The 19,297-nt window shown below is 37.6% G+C and overlaps 1 protein-coding gene across 2 annotated transcripts in view; it reads left to right on the top strand.

Moving 5' to 3' along the window:
- The window catches only part of LOC126470003 (GDP-mannose 4,6 dehydratase), a 78,701-nt gene that overhangs the window by 33,396 nt on the left and 26,008 nt on the right, over positions 1–19,297 (top strand). The window lies entirely within an intron of this gene.

The raw sequence follows: 19,297 nt of genomic DNA, 5'->3' as shown, positions 1-19,297 counted from the left end.
ATTTACTATAAACTACTACTTGTCATGCAGCTTTACAATGAAGGTATCAGCTTACCATATAACTAACAAAAATTTATATTCCTTCAATTTAGGACTGATTGAGACATTTTTTTAAATTTTCTTTTGAATTGATTGGGATTCCCAATTTCTTGCTTCATCCTATGTGAGAGCTTTTTGAAAGTGTTTGCAGCAGAGGACAATTCCGCCCTATATCCTAGACAAGGAGGCAAATCTACAAAGGAAAAAAAGCCTGTATTGTGATTGTGTAAAATGTGGTTTAGCTGATATTTACTTTTATTATCAGCAACAGTAACCTTTGCACAGCCTGCTATGTGGACACAATCCAGCTGTCCAACCAAACAAATGGCCTTGTCAGGCTGTAACCAAGAGCAAAGTTGATAACCGTGTAGCAGAGTTTGTTACTGAGCATGTGATAAGTTGCAACAACTGCTTCAGAACCTACTCTGTCTGAATCATCACTCTCTTTCTCCACTAATGGCAGCTTATCTGAATTGCATGGATAAGAATTGTCCTTACAACACATTCTGTGTTTCCCTGGCTTCAATCTTTGCTAGTCCATCTCCCACACCCACCTACACTCATGTCCTCATATCTCAATATTCACTTCATTAATCTGCACCTACACTGTTCTCTCCACTGTCTCCCTCATCCTCTGTTCTATTGTTCTATCTGATCTCCCCCAAACCTACTCCATCACATCATCATTTTGTGACCCATTTAACATCCTCCACCTTTGTCAGGGAGGGATTTCTGGTGCCACATTCTATGCCCCTCCCCCCCCCCCCCCCCCCCCCTCCTCTCTGTTCCAGACATTAGCCTTCCTTCCACTCCCAACCTCCCTGTTTCTTTCATTTGTTTCATCTGACCTAACACAGCTTCTTGCCTCCTCACTCTTGTCAAACTGCTGTGCTGCCCATCAATTAGTCACTGCAAATACACGTTTCAAGAACCCGTTCAGTAGGTAGTATACATGCCTGGCAGTCAACAAAGACTTCAGATTGACTGTATTTTAGTAAAACAAAAATTCTGGATAGTCTGCAAGAGCTGTCAAGTGCTTATAATGCTGACCTTTACTTAGTGCTAATGAAATGTCAGTTGAAATTTGAGATGTTGAAGAAGAAACAGCAACATTAGAACCTAGACAAGTTGAAGAAACTAAAAATACAGATTGCCCTGGTCACCCAGTGATGATCAACTTACTCATTGTGGTGAACTATAATGGCTGCTTGATGACCAAAGCCATCTGTGACAAAAGAAATCACAACGTTTCAGAAGAAGTTAGACCAATGAAAAGTAAGTACATGCAGAAGAAGACGATTGAGGAGATTAAATACTTGTTTCTAAAAGCTTTATGTGAAAGACACTGCAATGGTACAAGAACCAAAAATAATGAAAATTGTACCAGAGTTGCTCACTGCCATCACTGATATTTCTTATTTTTTTTTATAAGCAGTGAAGAAAGGGAAGGATTATCTTTAATTGGGAATTGTCTGTCACAGACAGAAGATCAGCATGTTACAGTTTGCTGATGACATAACAATGGTCCCCAAAAGTGAATAGGAATTGAGTCTGGTGCTTAATGAACCAAAAGATGTTCTAGTTGGGACTGTAATACAGGCATGGGGGGGGGGGGGGGGGGGGGAAGGAGACAAAACTACAGTAGGTGAACAGACAGGATGGTTAAATTTTAAAGAAGTGGACAAGTTGTGCTATCTTGACAGTAAAATAGATATTACATAAATCTTTCTGTTAAAAGAAGCAGCTGCCTCAAAAAATATAAACTTGATTCCAGCAAAAGATTCATGGAAAACTTTGTGTGGGTTGTGACCAGAGTGTAAAAAAAATAGAACAATCAGTGAGGAGCACAGAAATGATACAATGTGAAGCATTTGAAATTTGTTGCTACAGGAGTCTGTTGAAGATCAATTGACCTGGTTGGATAAGGTAGGAAAACATCCTACTGAAGGTAAACATAAAAGTACCTAATAAAGAATGAATCAATGTTTGGGCACATTTTGTGTCATGAGTCATTGCTGAAACTATATTTGAAGCGATAGTGAATGAATGAATTGCAGAGACAGGCCTACATATGAGAACATAAATCAGATCAACAACAATGTGGAATTTAGCAGTTATGCGGGAATGAAGAGGTTAGCCAATAAGCGACAAGAATGGAGTATTGGATTCAACGATTCCTATAGTTCATGGCTGTAACATTTGGTAAAGTTTTCATTCTGTATTGTTTTAACCCACTAGACAAAATACTGAGACTGTACATTATCCTGATTTCATACTGGATATGATAACATGCAGAACTCGAGATGTTATTGTGGGTGGAGAATGAACATTAGCGTAGTGTGTATGATGGTGTTCCTGCTGTACAGCCATAAATTTAGACTTTTGTAAATGCAAAACTTATTTATAACAGACTGATATAAAATTGGACCCTAACAAGATTTCAGCATTCTGTAAAGAGTGGCAGCTGCTTCTTTATGCTCGGAAATGTAAAGTTGAACACTCATCTAAAGAAGCAAAATGATCACATAAATGCAGATCTGAGCAGCATAGCTGAAAGACTTTGGTTCCCTAACAGCGTTTTAGGAAACAGGAGTGCAGCCAATACAAAAACAAAATGAAGCTACAATATTTATGTGAATAAATGAAGGTACATGACGCTTCTGTTTTTGCTCAGTTATGTATTGCCAGATACCAAAAAAATTTCATACAGTTCGAAGAGTTGGTCAAGTTATGTAGTGCTCTCACAGCCTTCCTTTCATACAGACTTTTTAATACGTATCGCCTAACTCCTCCTACTTCACTTTCACGATTGGAGGAATGGTAGATGTAAAAGACCATTAAATTTGTTGACCTAGTTTATATTTCGATATCTGATGCTTAGCACAAATCCGTCTCTGCAAAAATACAAAATTATTTTGGTTAAGAAATAACCCCACAGTCCTACCATTGACAAAGTAACAGGCAATTTCGAGCATTGTAGCTATTTTTGTTAAAGTACACTAAAAAATGAGGTGCACTACGAAGGAACTATCTGAATGCGATGATGGAAACTGGTTGAAGTGGTGTACATGTACATACAAATAGACGATTACAATTACAGAAAACTGCGTGATTTATTCAAGAAAAAGAGCTCCACAAATTGAGCAAGTCAATAATGTGTTAGTCCACTTCTGGCCCATATCGAAGCAGTTATTTGACTTGGCATTGATTAATAGAGCTGGAAGATGTCCTCCTGGAGGATATCGCGACAACTGCTGTCCAGTTGGCGCATTAAATTGTCAGAATTCTGAGATGATTGGAGGACCCTCCCCATAATGCTCCAAACGTTTTCAGTTGGGGAGAGATCCAGTGACCTTGTTGGCCAACATAGTTAGCTAAGAACAAAAGCCATTGGTAGAAACTCTCACCATGTGTGGATGGGCTGAAATGTATGCCCAGGGTAGCTTACAAACAAAGAAGGGCATAGAATATTGTTGACATACCACTGTACCGTAAAGGCCGTAAAGATGCCACAGATGACAACCAAAGAGGTCCTGCTAAGAAGAAATGTTATCCTAGACCATCACTCGTGGTTGTCTAGCTGTATTGACAGTTTGGTAAGCTACCACTGCTTGGAGCATCTCCAGACATGTCTTCGGTGGTTGTGGGGGCTAAGATCAAAATGGGACACCACTGAAGACAATTGTATTCCAGTTAGTGAAATTCCAGGGATGACAACCAAGAGTGATAGTCCAGGGTGCAATTTATTTTCGTAGCAGGACCCTTTCGATTGTCATCCACATCCTTGCAGCACAGCAGTATGTCAACAATATTCTTCGTCCCTTTTGTTGCGCTTCATGGCAAGCCATCCTGGGCTTACATTTCAGTAAAATAATACCCTCCTGTACACGGTGAGAGTTTCTACTGCTTGTCAATCCCTACCTCGGCCAGCAAGGCCTCTGGATCTCTCCTCAATTGAGATCATTTGGAGTATTATGGGCAGGGATTTTGTTGATATAAAGCACCAACTGGAAATAATTTAGCATGATATCCCTCAGGAGGATATCCAACAATTTTATCAGTCAGTGCCAAGCTGGATAACTTCTTGCATAAGGCCCAGAGGTGGGTCAACACATTATTGACTTGCTCAATTTGTGGAGCTTTTTTTCTTTAACAAATCGTCGAATTTTTCTGAAATTGTAATCATTTGTCTGTGCATACATGTGCATCACATCTATTGATTTCTGTCCCATTTGGATAATTCCTTCATGGTGGGTCTTTTTTTTAATCTTGGATTGTGGTCCGGAAAGGTTGTTTAGAGAGAGTGAGAGAGAGAGAGAGAGAGAGAGAGAGAGAGAGAGAGAGAGAGAGAATGAGTGTATTTGTTTATGTCAGTGGAAAACTGTTTGTGTAAAAGGACTTCATTTTTACAGTGAAGAATATGTGAAGACATGTCATTGTAATGACTTTGGTTCATTCATTCATTCATTCATTCATTCATTCATTCACTCACTGTGTTCTGTAAGTCCCATTGTGAAGGAAATAGTGCGCATATAGTATTAGGAACGGAAAGTTGGTTAAAACCGGAAGTGAACAGTAACGAAATCCTAGACACAGAATGGAATATATACCGCAAGGATAGGATAAACGCCAATGGTGGAGGAGTATTTATAGCAGTAAAGAATTCAATAATATCCAGTGAAGTTATTAGCGAATGCAAATGTGAAATAATCTGGGTTAAGTTAAGTATCAAAGGTGGGTCAGATATGATAGTCGGATGCTTCTATAGACCACCTGCATCAGCAACTGTAGTAGTTGAGCGCCTCAGAGAGAACCTGCAGAACGTCGTGAAGAAGTTTCATGATCATACTATTGTAATAGGGGGAGACTTCAATCTACCAGGTATAGAATGGGATAGTCACACAATCAGAACTGGAGCCAGGGACAGAGACTCTTGTGACATTATCCTGACTGCCTTGTCCGAGAATTACTTCGAGCAGATAGTTAGAGAACCAACTCGTGAAGCTAACGTTTTAGACCTCATAGCAACAAATAGACCGGAACTTTTCGACTCCGTGAATGTAGAAGAGGGTATCAGTGATCATAAGTCAGTGGTTGCATCAATGACTACAAGTGTAATAAGAAATGCCAAGAAAGGAAGGAAAATATATTTGCTTAACAAGAGTGATAGGGCACAAATCGCAGAATATGAGTGACCACCATCAAACGTTCATTTCTGAGGAAGAGGATGTGGAACAAAAATGGAAAAAAATCAGAAACATCGTCCAGTACGCCTTAGATAAGTTCGTACCGACTAAGGTCCAAAGCGAGGGGAAAGATCCACCGTGGTATAACAATCATGTACGAAAGGTACTACGGAAACAAAGAAAGCTTCATCATAGGTTTAAGAGTAGTCGAATCATAGCTGATAAGGAAAAGCTGAACGAAGCGAAAAAGAGCGTAAAGAGAGCAATGAGAGAAGCATTCAACGAATTCGAACATAAAACATTGGCAAACAATCTAAACAAGAACCCTAAAAAGTTTTGGTCATATGTAAAATCGGTAAGCGGATCTAAATCCCCTATTCAGTCACTCGTTGACCACGATGGCACCGAAACAGAGGACGACTGAAGAAAGGCAGAAATACTGAATTCAGTGTTCCGAAACTGTTTCACTGCGGAAAATCGTAACACGGTCCCTGACTTCAGCCGTCGCACGGACGCCAAAATGGAAAATATTGAAATAAACGATATCGGAATTGAAAAACAACTGCTATCACTTAGTAGCGGAAAAGCATCCGGACCAGACGAGATACCCTTAAGATTCTACAGTGATTATGCTAAAGAACTTGCCCCCTTTCTATCAGCAATTTATCGTAGATCGCTGGAAGAACGTAAAGTACCTAGCGACTGGAAGAAAGCGCAGGTCGTTCCCATTTTCAAGAAGGGTCATAAATCAGATGCGAATAATTATAGGCCTATTTCGCTTACGTCAGTCTGTTGTAGAATAATGGAACATGTTTTGTGTTCTCGTATTATGACGTTCTTAGATAATACAAATCTCCTTCATCATAACCAACATGGATTCTGCAAACAGAGATCATGTGAAACACAGCTCGCCCTATTTGCCCAAGAAATTCACAGTGCCGTAGACACTGGCGAGCAGATTGATGCCGTATTCCTGGACTTCAGGAAGGCATTTGATACGGTTCCGCACTTACGTTTAGTGAAAAAAATACGAGCTTACGGAATATCGGACCAGGTTTGTGATTGGATTCAGGATTTCCTAGAAGAAAGAACACAACATGTCATTCTTAACGGTTCAAAATCTGCAGATGTAGAGGTAATTTCGGGAGTACCGCAGGGAAGCGTGATAGGACCTTTATTGTTTACAATATACATAAATGACTTAGTTGACAACATCGGTAGCTCCGTGAGGCTATTTGCAGATGACACGGTTGTCTACAAGAAAGTAGCAACGTCAGAAGACTCGTACGTACTCCAGGAGGACCTGCAGAGGATTAATGCATGGTGCAACAGCTGGCAGCTTTCCCTAAACGTAGATAAATGTAATATAATGCGCATACATAGGGGCAGAAATCCATTCCAGTACGATTATGCCATAGGTGGTAAATCATTGGAAGCGGTAACGACCGTAAAATACTTAGGAGTTACTATCCGGAGCGATCTGAAGTGGAATGATCACATAAAACAAATAGTGGGAAAAGCAGGCGCCAGGTTGAGATTCATAGGAAGAATTCTAAGAAAATGTGACTCATCGACGAAAGAAGTAGCTTACAAAACGCTTGTTCGTCCGATTCTTGAGTATTGCTCATCAGTATGGGACCCTTACCAGGTTGGATTAATAGAAGAGATAGACATGATCCAGCGAAAAGCAGCGCGATTCGTCATGGGGACATTTAGTCAGCGCGAGAGCGTTACGGAGATGCTGAACAAGCTCCAGTGGCGGACACTTCAAGAAAGGCGTTACGCAATACGGAGAGGTTTATTATCGAAATTACGAGAGAGCACATTCCGGGAAGAGATGGGCAACATATTACTACCGCCCACATATATCTCGCGTAATGATCACAACGAAAAGATCCGAGAAATTAGAGCAAATACGGAGACTTACAAGCAGTCGTTCTTCCCACGCACAATTCGTGAATGGAACAGGGAAGGGGGGATCAGATAGTGGTACAATAAGTACCCTCCGCCACACACCGTAAGGTGGCTCGCGGAGTATAGATGTAGATGTAGATGTAGATCTTTAGTCTATGTATTCATTAACAAAAGAGAAGCTGGTGTTAGAAACTAAACTTGCAAGATATGTTAACAATGCACTGCATTCAAACAGCTGCTGATTTCCTTGCTAAATATTAAGTAATTGCTGTTTATGCCTCATTGCTAATGTAATATTTTTATGACCTCATTGATATTTATCAAAAAACCCATTAATGATGCTTGTAACGGTGAATATAGTTTCATGTATACCATATAACAAGATCCTCAGCGATTGAGTGTGGATAGTTAAATTAATAAAGCACATTTTAAAAGTTTTTAGACTTTTAGGTATTATCCAGTCCTTGGTTTTTCCAATGGGACCTTGTTGATGAACTTTCTGCTGAAGTATAGAACCCCACTATGATCTGTAAGTGAGGGAGAACTATCTGCATTGAACCTATTTTTGAACCATGTATTGTGATTGTGTAAATCACAATTGCACTGAAACTTATTTTTATCTTCAAATACAGTCATCTACATCACACAATCCTCTTACTACTCATTTTAACTGAATAAATACTTTCTATACTTCACCTGCACTATCCCAGTCAATAATTCCATAAATCAGGGAATGAAATCATGCGTGTAAGTCAGTGCCCTGATCTTTATGCCAGCACTATGAGGAATACTTATAAGTATAACATTCTGAACTGAGCTTCTAGATAATTTTGTTCATGTATTGACAAACTCCAAGGAGTTTTACATGTAAGCAAATCTTTCATGAACCCATAGAGGTAAAACACGAGTTGAGTAACTTCAAAAGTAAGTTTTTTTGAAGCATTTCTGCTTTCTAATGAAGTAGAGCATCAAGGTATGAAAATAAATGAGGACTAATAAAGCTTCATGAGTTGACAGAATATGGAATTTCACATTAATACTGATTCCCGTAAAATGAGATTAATTGCTAATTTCTTCTCTGATATGTGTAATAGTGACCCAATTTCTAACTGATTTGGAAAGACAAAGATCTTAGCTGTCTTAAGCCTGGAAAGCAAAGGAATAGGGCACAAAGTTATTGAGCAGTTCTACTCCAGAAGGAATGCTATAAATTCTGGGAAAAAGTATTTATAGCAAGAATAAATGAGAAGATCAGTGAACGTACTGTTATCATATCGAGCTGACGAAGCTGGCTGCCATGTGAGAAATAGCTCCAAAGATGTGTGTTGCCATCTAAATGAAAGGGAAATTTTAAGCAGGCCTTGAAACATTGTCAGCATGGTAGATCTAATGGCACCATATGATGCAATGTGTAACCATGGACTAAAGATTTTTGCACATTATATCGAATAAGGTATTGGCCCAGTTATTGAATCATATGCTGGTCAACATACGTCATCAAATTGGCTTCCCTTTTCAAGAATTCGTAGCATTCACTCTGGAGTAGAACTGGTCAGTAACTTCCTGACCTATTCCTTTGTCTTTAATTAACCGTGGCAAGAGCTGGAACAACAGGTGTAGATGTACTATAGCATGTATAACAAATCCAAAATACTGTTTTGATAATTGCTAGTTACTTACTTAAATCTGGATCTGCTCTAATAAATCTAGAATGGAAATGATGACTGATTGCTGCTTTTTACTGTTTTGAAAATTGATCATCATACTATTTCAAGAGATTGTGTGCAACGATAACGGAAAAGTGAGACATTTGAAGAAAGGCTTGCCTCTAAGCTCCATTCTGTACATGTAAGTTGCTGACAGGCCAGAAACCACAAGAGTACAGTTTGACTAAGCTGACAACATGGACATAGCAGGCAGATGACGTGTATAGAAGAGCCCGTGAAAACATTATTAAGTGGTGATCTCTGAACTCTGGGAACGTAAACATTTCATTTTATTTAATAGCAAGTGGACTTACTAACCACTGAATTTCTAAGATACTTTTCTTAACATTATCATATAGTTCAATTCTTTTATCTTGGCGGCTCGCGCATGCCCGCCCAGACGCGGGAGATTGCTGCGTTGCCAGTTGCACACGACGCACGCGCCAAGAGAAGCAGCGTCATAGTATAGCATAGTTCGCTAGCTTACGTTTAGGGGAGCAGTTCATGAAGTAAAGCCACCACGGCCGCATTAACCCTTTCGCTGCTACGGAGACGTGCTTCCTGCATTCCGCGCTGTGCGTGATTTTGTCACTGCACTGCTCGCCTGTGCAGACACATGGTGTTTTCCAATGCTTGGACACTCATATCATTCGATTCCACAAAAACTATTTGGCCCAAAAATTATATTTTTACACATCTTCTTGACTGATACCTTCCACCCATAAATGACTTAATTTTGTTTCGATGTTCAACGCAGTTATTGTGCAGCATTAAATATAGTAAACCATTGCAAGAAATTTTGAAGAGTTTGCAGAGGTAAAAGTCCGTAGCGTATACTTTCCGTATAGTCGATTTTAGTTGCCACAATGTTAAGAATGAAATGTGGACAAGATACCTAAATTTCATATAAGTTTACTGTATAACAATATCTCATTTAATTTAAGTACCACATAGGTGTCGTATGTAATATTGAGAAATATTCCATCTTTCGCGACTGTAACAAAAGTTTTATTTACACTGGGCACGTTTGGCTTTATTTTAAAGCACTTCAATCAATCAAAAGGAGGTAGACAAAATACATTAAACAAAACTGTGGACTTGCAAAAACATTAGGACTTGAATATACCATCTATCAGTGAAGTGCTCTGAGCTATGTCAAATATAATTTTTGTGTGTGGCACACACAGACAGCATTTATTTGCTAAAACACTGTTCAGCCGACACAAACGTTGAATATTCTGTTACCGCAGCACAAAACTATGAAAGGTGACTTGGCGATGGAGGAGACAAAATACTGTCCACTGGAGATGCTTCAAAAGAGAGAAACGCGTCTGGTCTAAATAAGTCGCTTATTACAGTTGTAGAAGAGGAATATATTTCAATACCATTGGTAAAACTGCGACTGAGGAACAAAAACAAGAAAGAGAACATAAGTACCATTGTGTATGTGCTATACCTTTCATTGATTGAAGTGCTTTAAAATAAAGCCAAACACGCTCGGTGTAAATAAAACTCTTATTACAGTCGCGAAAGACGGAATATTTCTCAATATTACATACGACACCTATGTGGTACTTAAATTAAATGAGATATTGTTATACAGTAAATTTTATATGAAATATAGGTATCTTGTTAACATTTCATTCTCAACATTGTGGCAACTAAAATCGACTATACGGAAAGTATACGCTATGGACTTTTACCTCTGCAAACTCTTCAAAATTTCGTGCAATGGTTTATTACATTTAATGCTGCACAATAACTGCGTTGAACATCGAAACAAAATTAAGTCATTTATGGGGGGAAGGTATCAGTCAAGAAGATGTGTAAAAATATAATTTTTGGGCCAAATAGGTTTTGTGAAATCGAATGATAAGTGTGTCAAAGCAGTGGGAACACCGTGTGTCTGCACAGGCGAGCAGTGCAGTGATGACAAAATCGCGCACAGCGCAGAATGCAGGGAGCACGTGTCTGCAGCAGTGAAAGGGTAAATGGAGAGACAAAGCACTAGAAATTTCAAAAAAATTGCATACAAACGAATAAAATTCGTGAAGTAAGACACTTCGATATTGTTTTTAAATAAAGAAAATATTAAGCACTGCACAAGGCTTGAACTCATAGCCTTTCGCTTAGTAGCCAAACACCTTCACCGTTACGCTAACATAGCTCGTCTCATAACGTAACTTCATGAGTGCTTTAACACGTCACGCAAAATACTGACAAATACTGTTGGTATGACTATGAATTACTCACACTTCGTCGAAGTACAATAGGAAATAAACAATTACTGCTGTTCTTTATTGCGAAAAAGCGGTTCGTGAGATTGATACAAACACCTTTCCTTGTTATCGCCTGATTTAGGAGTCTTATTGCTTGTTTGGTTTAATTAATTAATAGAATATGAAGCAATTGGTATAAAAGATGCTTTTTCCAAACTTTCTATAAAAGAAAGCCTTCTATCAAGATGTTGCTTTTGTTCTATTACTTTATTTATGACTGAACGTTTCTAAAACTGAAGACACTCGTCCGTGCTCTGCACTGCAGTCGAGATCTGGCAACGTCGTTCTCTGTTCATTGGCTGACTGTGTTTTGTGACGTCAGATGCGCAGAACTAACCTAAACTCGGCCGCCAACATAAATGACACGCACTTTACCACAAAATGTATGGAAGTTATTCTGTATAGATCTTTGATCTTCAATCAATGTCTTATCAACATTTTAGTTGGTATCCATAAGGAAAGTCATCTTATAGACTCTGTGATAACAATTGCAAACAGCTTGTGCTGCTCAGCTTTAGATATTGTCCACAAAACAGCAAGGTGTGCAGCACCTGTGTGGCTGCACGGCAGGCGTATACAAACACTTGACACCTATCTGAACTCAACAGTCGAAATCATCACAAGCTGTACTCAGTCCACGTGTATGTTCCACCTTCCAACAGTCATGCATATTGCTCCTCCTCTCTTTAGAAGATGAAAAAAATTGGTACAACAGTTCAGGAAAATATCAGGCCAACTACTTCCAGTACATGAAATCCTAGATAGAGCCACTCCTCAGACACTTTGGTTCTGAAAAGCATGTATTGGAACCTCAGTGGATCTTTGTATGAGTGGGTTTGATTCACAACACAAATGAGAGGAGTTATGGAAGCAAACTTTTCTGCTGGACATACCTTCCAAAAGAGCAATGGTCTCTCTCGGCAAATATGGAGACTGCTAAAAGTATGTGCACTGGGCTCGGAAGGAGTGTATGTATGCTACATAAATAGAGCCAGTTAGATTTCAATCAAATCTTGTTGTGAAGTAACAACAAAGCCGGTCATATCCAGGACACATTTCACTCTCCTGTACGACTAGGTCAAGTGGTTCAGCTTGGAACTGTAATACAGATAATATGATCATTGTAATATTTTTTAATTAATGTATTTTAGCATTTTTATTTTTTGACTTTGCACTGTTACCATTCTAATGAAAACCTGTTGTTGCAGCTCTATTCAGTTACCATAAGTTTTTTGTCTGGGGTGGTTCTGTTTGGGATCATCAACAATATGCTTGTGAAATCAGCAGATATTATACATCTTGCATAGTTGTTTAAAGTCATTGGACGGCAATTTACATAGGTGAAGAATAGTAGCAGCTTCAGTACCAAAGCATTTTGGACTGAATACTTTATGCTTTTCACTTGTTGAATTTGGCTTTAATTGTGTAGTTCATTTTGTTCTTATGACCATCTGCTATTTGTTTTGAAGTTAACTTTTTGGGAGAGTGATACCTATGATGCCTTAACGTTTTAGTTTATTGAATAGAATTTTATTGTTCTCAAAGTAAAGGGCCTTGCCAAGATGCGGAAAGTACCAAGAGGATAAACATCTTTTTTAGCTGTGCCAGACTGTCGTTTGTGATTTCACGTATGGCTTCGCTTTTGAGAATCAGTTATGCAAGCCAAAGTTGGATGCAACTTACAAATTGTATGCAGAAAATTGAAACAGTTTTCTGTTTTAGGCCACGTTCTGGTAGGAAAAGACTGGATGGATTCAAATGTCAGTGTAATTGGTGGGTGACTTGCTCACCTCCACTTTTGTAGTAGCGTGTTACTATGGTGTAGTTAAGCCCGTCAGAAATGAACATTGCCATTGACTAATAACAAAGATTGCTTTAGGGTGGTCACATCAAATCAGCATAAGATTTTAATGCTTTGCTAGAAACATTGTCTTTGTCAGAAGAATTTGTAGTTATTAACAAACATATTATTTCTTTACTCTCCTTATGTGTGTTTCTTTTTAAACAAAATTTCTATCAGTGGTGTATATAGTGACTGTTGAAGTAAATCTAATGTGTCTTTCATTTTGTTGTTTATTAGTTGGTTCAATATTTGTTACAACTGTCAGTAAGTAATCATCGAATATAGTGGCAAATGATGACAATTTGTTGTCATTTCTGCCTCAGTTACTGCTGTATACAAGCTCACTCTCATTCACCTCATGGGTTTTGTTCCCCCCCCCCCCCCCCCTCCCTTTCTTCTCTTTTTTTCTTTTTGGTGTTTTATTCATGTATGGAAAGTAAATGTTTCAAATTTTTAAATAAAATACTATAGGATTTTACAATACTGATGATAATGAAGTTTCACCTGTTGATTGCAGTTTTTACTCTGAATTATCTACACAGTACTTCCATTTGAAAGGGCAGAACCATCAGGCCATCCAGATCTAGATTTTCTGTAGTTTTCCTAAAATCTAAAATGTTGAAGTTAATTGCTGGGATGGTTCTTGTGAGAACCTCAACCTTAGCTGAATTCTGTTCTTAATGAGTGTGTTGGTGCGTTCTTCCAGTCATTATTTTCACCACATATACAACTTTAAATCATTGTTCCTACCGTAAATATAAAAGATCATACACTTTACACAGAGGAACGTTCCTCTTTGTCATAAAACCAGCAAGGTATTAAAAAGAGAGAAAATCAGGAACTGTTTTCAATATTTGTGCTGCTGCATTATAATAGTTTATGACAAAGGTTACTGTATAATAAGTATTTCGAAGTTAGCTTCAAATGTTGGTATAGATATTAGCAACGGATTGAAAACTTAGGTTGTTCTAGATAATCTGTTGTCGTGAAACATGGCCATTATGTTGTCATATGTCTTTCATTGGTTAAGAAACTTTTTGTTGTATCCTGAATAAAATGAAGCTCCTATTAGCATTGTAGCATGTTTTCTTAGAAACTACACAGAATGTCATCATTGGTAATAAAACATACCATCATGTTGACGTCATTTGGAAGTAGCTTTCTAACACTTTTTGTACCTGTAGTAGGAAAATAATATTACCAAAGAATTTTGTATTAAAAAGTGTCAATGCCATCTTGCCTTATAACCCAGTTGCCAGAGAAGAAAAAATTTTCAACAATTTGAGAGTTATTAAGGTGTCATGAACAAGCCATCTTGTGGCAAATATTAACTTCACTGTGTAGAATTCTTTTTATCAGAACATGAGTCTCAAAACATATCTGTTTACTCTGTACTTATTTGCAGAAAGCTCTGCCCAGCCATCTTGTTAATGGTACAGTGTAATCTTGCACCATCTGCTAATGTTTACAAGCTCAAGCTTAAGTGTGGTAAACATGTTTGTCCCTTCATTAATATTCAGTCCATGAAAGTTTATCATGCATTAAAGAACTCTAATCTTGTTTGTTAATGTATGTAAGTAAATTATGACAATTTAATAATTATTAAATGTTGGTTTATGTGGAATATGAAGTAAACTAACTTTTTCTGTATTATATTAAGGCTTTTTATGGCAGGCTTGTACAGGTAAATCTCTTTGTAAAAGATAATTACGTTACGCAGAATTGCTGTGCCCACTGAATTTATGTAAATTGAGAGTCATTTTGTATATAAAATATGGGATTAGGTTGTCATCTACCCACTTATTAAGTTTGAAATAGAAGAGTTTACCAAAAATAAACATTTCTGAATCACATTTTAATACAAGATTTATACACTTAAATATTTAATAGTCAGACACACAGCAATACACTACAATCACTTCCATTAAGTCCACCTATGTCCTAAATGGGCTGTTTTTCATGTACATGGGAAGAGTCTATGGGTGCTATAGCCAGTTCAGTTTCCATGTCAAATTTCCGTACATTCAAATCCTTTGTAGGTAAAGTGCTCTCACTAGGTGCTTGGCATTCATTTTGTAAAGAAATGTTCATCAGTCTTGTAGTCTTCACTGCCAGTTTACGTTACAACTCTTTATAACATTTAAGTTAATGTACAACTTTGTGCTTCACTATTGTATTCCTTACATCTTCAGGATCATGTTCTTCAAAAATTGTCATTGGAGCATTGATCATTCTGAAGGCCTCCACAAGTCTCTTAGTTATTTGTCAGCTTTCTAACAGGCTAACATTCTTTGACTTCTGTTCCTTCTTAATTTTCACTGAAAGCTACCTTGAGTTCTTTATATATTTTATTCCATTTAACAATGGTTTCCACTCTTCTGCTCCTCCAATGGGAACCTTTATCCTTTTATGTAGGTCGTCCTCTGTAAGAGGGTTTCTGGCAGACCTAGGATTGAAGATGATATTCTCTTCTTGCATGTCATGTACCAGGGACGCACCATTTTTATATATTGTAATCTGTTTTAACCTTAGTTAGGCAGCCTTTGTGGACTTACATTTTAATGTGTGTATAGGGTTTTTTAAAAGTATTTCTGCTGGTTCTCTTTAGATTTACTATTTTAACCATGTATACAGGTATTGTTGTTCTTTTAAAAATTCTGCAGATGCACCTGACGATGGGACATATGTCCTAAAACCTAATAGCGCTTTCCATTTTAGAAAGAAATAATTTTTACAACTGTAGCAGATTTTATTGTTGACAATGAGTAACAGTTGTGTATGTCCCATGAAGAAAAACATGTATCAAATCTTCCTTGCTCAGATCCTCAAATAGAGAACTGAGGCGGTCACGCACATCCTCTTCATCAACATTAATGAATCCAATCTGCCCGTGCTAAGTCTCCAATTTCTCTCGTTGAAACGGTGATGTGAAATGAATGTAGAAGTAACTCCCAGGTCCATGGATTGCAGGACAGATGTAGTGTTTGATGACAGAAACTGGACTTCATTGTTTTTATTTGAACCAGTAATGGAAAGTGAGTGGCTGTGAACATTATCAAGGAGGAGAAGAATTTTGAAAGGATTTTTTTCTTTCTCACAGTAGGTCTTCAATTTTCTGTTCATTAACAAATAGTCACTGAAAATAACAGATGTCATCCAACCTTTCTCATTCCATCTCCAATAAACTCCCAGCCTGCTCTTATCACAGTAGTATAGTGCGCTAGGATTTTGAGAGTGATAGGTTGTAACGGGTTTTAATTTGTAATCCGATGCAGCATTTCCAGTGAAAAGAAGGGTGCAACAGTCCTTGGAAGCCACAAATACAGGTCCTGTTTCGTCTTGTATAGAAATGAGTGCGGCTAGGTGTTTGTTTCTAAAATAAGTTTGTTTCACCAAGGTTGAAAACCTACTTTGCCATATAGTCTTTTTCTGTTAGTTTCTTTGAACCTCTTCATAATTTCCTCAGCTCCAACCTTAACTGCTGCAGCCACCTCTTCTCATTTTAAAGTTGTGAAATCAAAAATGATGCTTGAAGTGATCAAACCAATCTGAGCTGCCCAAGAAAGGTGCTGGGTCATATTCTTCTTTCATTAAATCTGCATACAAGCTTTAATTTGAATAGTAGATCTAGAGAGATGCTTGTGCTGTTTGTTGTGGTGCTCAATCCAAGGGTTTAGATTTTTTACGTTCTTTCCATTGCCTCTGAGCAAGATTTGATCACTGTACTGTCACTGAAGCCAATTGAAGTTTTATGAATTGATTCTGCATGCTCACAAATAGTTTGCACAGAAGATTTACTACATCCCAGAGCTCTCTGGATGTCAACAATACCCTCATTTCTGTCACAGTGATCCAAAACTTCTAAAATTGTTTCTAATGAATATGACCTTCGTACACACCTTTCCCTCGACAGGTATACTATCTTTCCTTTTACCTGACATTTTAAATACAGACCCTGTCCAGTACAACTTCACATCTTTACTGTCATGAACTGACAAAATGCATCTTGACAAAGGTGAGAGAAAATGCGCATTTAGATGTGCTAAGGCTTTACTGCTTCTGCATACTACTAACAGGTGACAATACTGGATGTAAAATTAAAATTGCATATCTTTGAAAATGCAGGTAATGGGTTGTGCTTGTACTGTGGTTTCCCTTTTTTGTAGCATAATAATCACAATTTAGGCTTTATCTAATAGTATAACATTTCCCCATAAAAAGACCATCTATCTTTCATGAAGGAAAACATGTCTTCACTGTTTTCTCCGGAGTCTCAGATGCTGGATAATTCAGGTGCAGTTGTAAATATTTTATTTGTAAAAAATACGTCGTATGACAGAATACAATGGCTTTAATATATTCTACATTGTGTTCTTTGAAGGGCTTAGAATTCTTCTGATTCCAAACACCACTCTCTCCTCGTTTGAGCATATTGTCAAAATCGGCTATCATTTGTGGGTGTGACGCATATATTTCCTTTATCCATTTAGTGTATTTTGACGTACTCCTTCATGCTATTCATCCTCTCTCTCTCTCTCTCTCTCTCTCTCTCTCTTTCTGTCTGTCTGATTATTCATTCAATTTGTACTGGATCTTTTGTTCGTTTGATGTTTCTGATTCAAGAATGATTTGGAAATTATATGAGTGGATACAACTATTTTATTACAGGAATCTGATATCAACAGATAATTAATGTCCAAGCTGAGACCCTGTGATGATTGCTTTCATTCATCATGAATTGTTAAGTGTCAGCATTTCACATGTGACCCAGTCCCTTCATCAGATATTGGATAACTGCATGTGAAAAGAAGCAAGGACATGGTAAACACAAATGAATGAAAGTGTCCCTAAGATGTCAGTATATGAAAGAAAAATTGAGACCAGCAGCAATGAACTGATTGTAATATAGTATTTTACTTACAAAAATACATAATGATCACATGCTCATTTAAGGAATATGTTTCCGTTATAAATAAATATAATATTCTAAGTGTATCATTACTGTTTTCACAAATCTCTCTTCATCTCCAGTGTACTACTCTGTTCTCATTTCAAGCATATAAATGAATCACACGAATATGTCATACATTTTATTTAAAGACTGAAAAGAAGTGCAAGAAAATAAATGGTGATAGAACAAGAGAATAATTAAAATTCCAAAGAAGGCTGTTTAATAATTCACGAATGCAATATACTGGCATAAATTGCTTACAGATGAATGGAAAAATTGGTGGAAATTGACCTCAGGAAGGAAATGTAGGTATATGCAATGAAAAGAATGGCAAACCTATGTTTATAGCATTTGTAAATCTGGAGAAAACTTTGACAATATTGACTAGGTTACACTCTTTGAAATTTTAGGTTCATCCATAGATGATCTAATGCACTTTGGATCCAGTGCTAATGCACACCCATCTGCTGAAGGCCCTTCTGCTGTCATACAGTTTCTGGTTCTTTCCTCATCTTCAGGTGTTCTCTTTGCAGATAGGTCCATAGATCTTTCTCATGGTTTTCCATTCAAAGATCAGCAGGTTCCCTTAATTTTCTTCTCTTTTTTGTCCCATATAACACCACCAATACTACCCTTTCAGACTTTTAAGTTTGGTCTTAACTGGCAGATTTTTTGTCAACATTATCTGCTTCAGACTGAATCCAATTCTGTGAATTTGTTCTTTTGTCTTGTTATGCTCAGTTGCTGTGACAACACCTAATATCTTCTTATCTTGTTTTCAGTTCAGAATTCCTGTTTTCTTCTGTCCTTTCACACAGGTCACCACGTTCTAACACATTGGATGACTTAAAGTGGTGAAGTATGTGTGTAAACTCCCACTTCTTTAATGACACGACCTACTTGAGATGGTAAGCCAATGTTCCTTGCTGGTTAGCTTGCTGCTGCAACTCCCTTTTCTCTTCTTCTCTGAAGTATATCTGCTAGGAACAGGAATTTCTGAAGACTCTTTCTACTTACAAAAATAAGCAGATGTACGCAGTTTCTTTTGCTTCATTTCATGACATATATTTGAACATCAAACTTTTACAAAACTCATTCACCACATCAACAAACACTATCAAGTAAGTCTCTTCGCATGTCCAAAGGTTAAAAAACAGAGTTCATTTACACATAAGAAAAGGTTGGCTTAAAACCCAAGTCCATTCTCATTCTGAATCTGAACACACATCTTATTCTCTCCATGTCCAAAATGAACAATAATCAACAATATTTGAACTGTTCTTTTTTTTTTCCAGTACAACAGTCAAAGTTATAAAACAGCACAGAATACACAAACACTCCTTGTTCTTTCACTAAGGCTTCCATGGCGCAACCAGTAA

This window comes from Schistocerca serialis, chromosome 1 (assembly GCF_023864345.2).
Source record: "Schistocerca serialis cubense isolate TAMUIC-IGC-003099 chromosome 1, iqSchSeri2.2, whole genome shotgun sequence".
NCBI classification, from domain to species: domain Eukaryota; kingdom Metazoa; phylum Arthropoda; class Insecta; order Orthoptera; family Acrididae; genus Schistocerca; species Schistocerca serialis.
The sequence above is the reverse complement of the archived record's forward strand: the minus strand, read 5'-3'. Positions and strand labels throughout refer to the sequence as shown.